At 36.1% G+C, this 6,311-nt stretch overlaps 1 pseudogene; it reads right to left on the bottom strand.

The window, feature by feature from the left end:
- Positions 1-766: 766 nt before the first annotated feature.
- LOC139875740 (putative disease resistance RPP13-like protein 1) lies at positions 767-6,065 on the bottom strand (annotated as a pseudogene).
- Positions 6,066-6,311: the final 246 nt, after the last annotated feature.

The following is a 6,311-nucleotide window of genomic DNA, read 5'->3' as shown; positions in this document are numbered from 1 at the left end:
TTGAAAGCTCTTAATACCCCACTTATTTGTCCTTGTAACATTTGTACGTACAATTTATGAATCATCTGTGGAAGCAGAAACAAGTCAATGATAGTTATAACGTCATCATATTAATATCTTGCCGCAAAGAATATACAAATGAGCACTAAATTAGGTTAATAAATTCCCTGAAACCCAAAATGATAAGCAGCGATATCCAAAAAAAATAAAGATTAAAACTTTGTCGAAATTCATCAAACAGGTGGGGGGCATTATGATTAAAAAGTTATAAACAGCTAAATGATGACATCTGCAAACATACCCTTACTTAAAAGCTCTTAATTCTACTTTGATTTTTCTTGTCACATTAGTTCACTAGATGAATCACATGTGGAAGTGGACACATATCATATGAAATTAAAGAACAATTCTACTATTTTTTATATAAAAAATGATAGATAGTGTAACATCATATAATTTTTGCCCACACAAAAGAATAAAAGTAATCACATAAATGAGCAGCAAGTTATGTCAGACAGTTTTCTTTAGAACACAATAACATCAGCAATTTTATGTCAGTTAGTTTCCTTAAAAATAAGTGGGGAATTTCATCATACAACTGGTGGGCTATTCCCAATAACGAGCAAATACTACTACAAATTAGTAGGAAGTGTTTGAGGAATTTGACCAAACAGGCTATTGTACAAGCACAGTAAAAAGAATCAATCAGATTCATAGGAAGTGGTATTTAGTATTGCAAGAGATATAGATGACGTACCTTTTCTACCTACATTCTATCTACTGTCAAGGATAAAGTTGATTGTGGGACATCTCTAATGTTCGGGCAGTCATATATAGAAAGTGATTGAAGGTGAGTGAGGTGGTGTTGTAAGAGCTCCTCTGAAATTGATTCCACATCTTTAAAATTACCGATTTTTAGAGAAGTTAGAGATGGCGGAAGAAGAAAAGATGTTGGAGGAGTATTCATTGCATCTCCTTCCATTGCAAATGAAGTTACACCTGAATCTTTACCATATAACCACAGTTCAACAAGTGATGTCGGGTAATTCTGCAGCCCCCACTCTGACATTGGCTTCTTTAACTCTCCTATTATTAGCTTCCTTAAATTAGGAGGCCACAACCCACTTGGAAATGTATCGTCCATACTTGGACATTTCCTTATCTTCATCTCTTTCAAATACGTGAGACTTTGCAAATGCTCATGAGGAAATGACTTTAGATTCTTATAACCATTGATTTTAAGAACTTCCAGAGAGGATGGTAGCTCATCAGAAATCGACTTTAGATTATCACAACTATCGATTATAAGATCTTTGAGAGAGGATGGAAGTGACAAGGTCAATGAAGTCATTGAATTACAATACCAGATCTCCAATTTCTCAACAGTATTAGGACAATTGTAACTCTCCAATGACCTACAACTAGAAAGATACACTTCTCTTAGCACAGATTTGGTGTTACTACTACCAAAATCAACCTTTTTCAACTCATAACAATTTTCAATCTTTAATATTTCAACTGCCCCAAGATGTTTTAAAACATCCACATCAAGTTCTGTAAGATTTTCGATATCACGAATAGTCAAATCCTTAATTACTGAAGACACAGCAACCACGGCTCTTAAGACTACTTCATAACATTTCTCTAAAATCAAAACCTCAAGTGACGGTATTAATCCAATTGATACCTCAGTCAGTTTTGGGCTATTTTGTATACGAATTTCACGGAGACGAGGTAATGATCCAGTAGTTTTAATGGACACCTCAGCCAAATTCGGGCAATTTACTATGCGAATTTCATGAAGACGATGTAATGATCCAGTAGTTTTAATGGACATCTCAGCCAAATTCGGGCAATTTACTATGCGAATTTCATGAAGATGAAGAAATGATCCAGTAGTTTTGTCACCATCACAATTTGACCATTTCTCCAAGCATTTCATATCAGAAACCTTCAAGTATTCTAATAATGGAAATGCAATACCATTAAAATGTGCACAATTTTTGCACCCTTCTATTATAAGCTCTGTTAACTTATCAAATGAGGGATTCGCAAACCAACTAGGAAATTCCATTCCCCCGTAGTTCTTAATCTTCAGTTTATTCAACTTACTGTGAGGTCTCAGTCCTTCAATCACTTCATATTCTGTTTGAAAATTCCGAGTATCGTCAAATTCATCACCCCATTTCATAGCCAAACTAACAAGACCCTTCTTTCCTTCTAAGTTGGCATCTATTGCTTGTTGTGAATTTGCCACATTTTCCAATCCTCTAATTGAAAGATGACCTTCAAGGTTCACGAGGCCTTTTAGGTCAGATATCTTGAAACCGTTAGCTCCTTTGATAAAAACCTTTGTTAGTGTTTGTAGACCCGTTAACCCACATATCCCTAAGGGTGTATTTTTTAAATTTGGAGTACAAGTCATATCAAGATGTCGCAGATTTATCAACTTAGCAAAACTGACTGGCAACCTAGACAAATCAATACATTCACAAACCAACAAGGTTTGCAGATTATAAAGCTCACCTACTTGTTCCGGGACTTTTTCTATAAACGTATCCGAAAAATTAAGGTAACGCAAATGCTTGAGACCGCCAATGGATTGTGGTACTTTTTCTATTAAACACCGATTAAAGCTTAGCACCCTTAGGAGCTGTAATCGAGGAAGCAATTTGACAAAAACATGGTCTGATGTTTCAAAGTGTGGCCACGGATCAACTGGTACAGGTAAGAACGTCCGCAAGCGTCTTGATCTATGTAATTCCTCGAAGTTCATAAATTCTCCATATGGTTGAGCTAAGAATGAAAAATGACGGATTTTATCAAAAACTTCATTCCTACCATTTACATTCTTCTTATCATCCAACATAAAGAAGAACTCTCCCGCAACACTTATGGCCAAGTCATGCATCAAGTCATGCATTATGTATTCTGATTTGTTATCTTTTGAATCCTGAAAAAATGATCTTGACCGTAGATCTTCAAAATATTGGCGACCCAGACTCTCCATCGTGTAACCGCCCTTTGATTGGGACAAAAAACCTTCTGCCATCCATAATAGGACTAGTTTATCCTTATTGAACAAGTAGTCCTTTGGGAATAAAGAACAATACGCAAACAATTGCTTCAGATGCGGAGGAAGATCATAATAGCTCAACTTGAGAGCTGGAAGAATATTTGTTTTGTCATCTGAACTCCATATCTCATTTTCCAACAGCTTCTTCCATTCATCTTCATCATTTTTCTTCCCATTCAAGACCCTTCCAATTGCTAACAATGCCAAGGGCAATCCCTTACATTTCTTAATTATACCTTGAGCAAGTGATAATAATGGATGGTTGTCAAAATTATGCTTACCTATGGCAGATTTAGCCAACAAGGACAAAGCATCTTCATCCGATAAAAGCCCAAGATTATGATGTTCATCACTGCCCATCGCCAGTGCAACCGTGATCTTCCGTGTGGTAACTAAGATTTTACTTCCTGGTGCCCCCCCTTTAAGTGGTTTTTCAACATCTTTCCACTTCTAGTGGTCTTCATTCCAAACATCATCTAACACAAGTAGGAATCTTTTCTTTGACAATTTCTCTTTAAGGACCTCTTGAAGGCGATTTAAACTAGCAGGTGTGTTGTCCTCTCCGGTGACAGCTTGATAAATCGCCTTGCTAACAGTGAGCACATCAAACCCTTCAGAAATACAAACCCATGCCCTTAGTTCAAAGTAATCCTTGACTTTTTGGTTGTTGTACAAAAGTCTGGCAAGCGTTGTTTTCCCAACTCCACCGAAGCCAACTATGCACACAACACTCACATTTTGATTACATGATTCATCCCCCAACAACTTCTCGAGCACTGCCTCTTCATCCTTTTCCCGACCCAAAACTGGAGACCCATCTAACAGAGATGTTTCATCGGGTCGTTCATATTTTTTGTTTGACCTAAGTGCAAAAATCGTATTGAAATCTATACCATGAATATCTTTATTCTCGTAAAGACCATTCAAATTTTCAGTAATTTCAGCAAGCATAGAACGCATCTTACGACCATACATCATCCTATGAGGTGTGAAATTAGTACAAAAAGTTGGAATGATCTTTTTCAATGCCTTACCGGTGCTTGATTCATCATTCAACTTTCTTCGCAAAGTTTCGGTGGCCATATCATCAAGTACATCTTCAATGTCATAAGCTAGACGATGAAGATCTAATAGCCACACTTTAACAGATTCTTGTGTTATATGTTTCTCACTTGCATCAGCAAGCACAGCTTCAATATACGTCCACTTTGTCTTCAGTTTTTGTAGCTGAGATTCGATTCTTTCTGATCGAATCAGCTTCATCAAGTCACCAGAGAGTAGTTTTTCAAGCAGCACAGTGACAGCACTTGAAACAACGATTTCGGCCATTGGAATTTATAAATTGATTGATCAAATGAGTGTTTGGTTGGTTGTAAATGGATCTGGTTGATTTCAAAAGATGAATTGAAGGAAAAAAGTAGAAGACCAAGAATCTAAGGGAAGAATTGCAGATGAAGTAAAGTAGTAATACTATACTATTCTTGATTAAAAAGTAATACCATTATTTCTTAACAGAAAAGTAATACCAGTATTATTCTTGATTGAAAAGTAATACTATCCTCGAAGGATGAGTTGAACAACATAGGGAAAGAAAAAAAAAAAAGAAGGCTAACGAGCAGCGACACTCCACATTTGCACAGAGGCAACTACTACAAGTAGCCCAATACCGTAACCGCATAAATTCAATAACTGCAAAAAAGGTAATACGTAAAAAGCACATAACCTTAAGATCATTAAAACGTATTATTAAAGACAGATAGCACATGGTTGTAAACAAGGCAACGGAGCACTTGATAATTGAACTTCGTTTTCCAACCATTAAGAAAAGATGTAGACTTGGTCTTGTTAAACTACTAGTACAAGTAGGTTAATATTGCAAGCGTATATATTCAACATCTGCAAAAAAAGTTGATACGTAAAAAGCACGTAACCTAAAGATCATTAAAAGGTATAACTAATCATCAGATATATTCCGTACCTGTGTAAAACAATGTTGTAATTTGGCAACAGAACATTATTAATGAAATGATACTCATAATGATATTTGAGTTGTAAACAAAAATTGAGCCGAACATAAAAAAGTGAGTTTCAAGAGGATCTTACTAGAATGATTTTCCAGCACTAGTATAACCGCCAAAGCTGCACCGAAAGCCAAATTCAGAAACAATGACAGAAAAAAGTAGAACATGATATTTGCATACATTAGCTAATAAGTCAAACGCACATTGTATAGTCAACAGAAATAGGAGGTAGAGGTGGCAATTTTAATCCATTTACTTGAATAGGTTGATGTGGGTTATGTGTAAGAGGTCAAATAAAGAAAATGGTCAAACCAGAATGAAAGAAGCCAAAAAGTATCTTTAATGCTTAAACATTCTAAATTACTGTAACACCCTTACAAGAGAAAATTATGTACTCGGAATTACTCAGCGAGTAGTCGCTTTTTGCAGCTCGGGGAGAACTCGTTAAGTACTCAGTCAAACTTGGTCAGACTCGCTCAAACTTGGCCAAAACTCGGGATTATTCGGAAAATGGCTCAAAACTGCGGATTACTCGAAAATTCAGTCAAAATTCGGTCAAAATAAAAATTCAGTCAAACTTGGTCAAAAATGGGGAGTACTCAGTTTTTACAACTCGGGGAGTAAAAACTTAACCAGATGCACAACGGTTAACCAGATGCTCCTATCTAATGTTATAAATTATAATCAGTGTTGCAGAACCTGTGAATTACTTGGCAAGTACTCGGTTTATGCAACTCAAGGGGTAATCGGTCAGACTTGGTCAAAAGTTGGTCAAACTCTGGATTACTCGGAAAATAGGTCAAAGTCAAACTTGGTAAACATCTGAGTACTCCCTGAGTTGCCGAGTACACCCTGAAAAGTTCTGACAGAGTACTCCTCGAGTAACGATTTTTACAACCTTGGTTCTAATAAGGTGTAAATATAACTTGAAAGAAAAAGTATAAACACCTGACTATTAAAACATCAGAGTCCCAATGATCAGTGAAAAAGTATAAGACAGTGTTGTTACTTGCCAACATAACATTTTTAATGACATGATATAAATGTATAATATTTGTCGGTGTGTGATCATTTTATACATGCTTATTGTTAAAGTTAAATTTATTGGCTATTAAACTATTCCAGAACCCAAAATGACCCGCACCACATGTTTTTTACTCATTTTTGACCCATTACTCAAGCCGCCTATTTTGCCACCTCTAAAATATGGTATA

This window comes from Rutidosis leptorrhynchoides, chromosome 11 (assembly GCF_046630445.1).
Source record: "Rutidosis leptorrhynchoides isolate AG116_Rl617_1_P2 chromosome 11, CSIRO_AGI_Rlap_v1, whole genome shotgun sequence".
NCBI lineage: Eukaryota > Viridiplantae > Streptophyta > Magnoliopsida > Asterales > Asteraceae > Rutidosis > Rutidosis leptorrhynchoides.
Note: the sequence above shows the minus strand (reverse complement) of the source record. Positions and strands in the feature narration are given on the sequence as shown.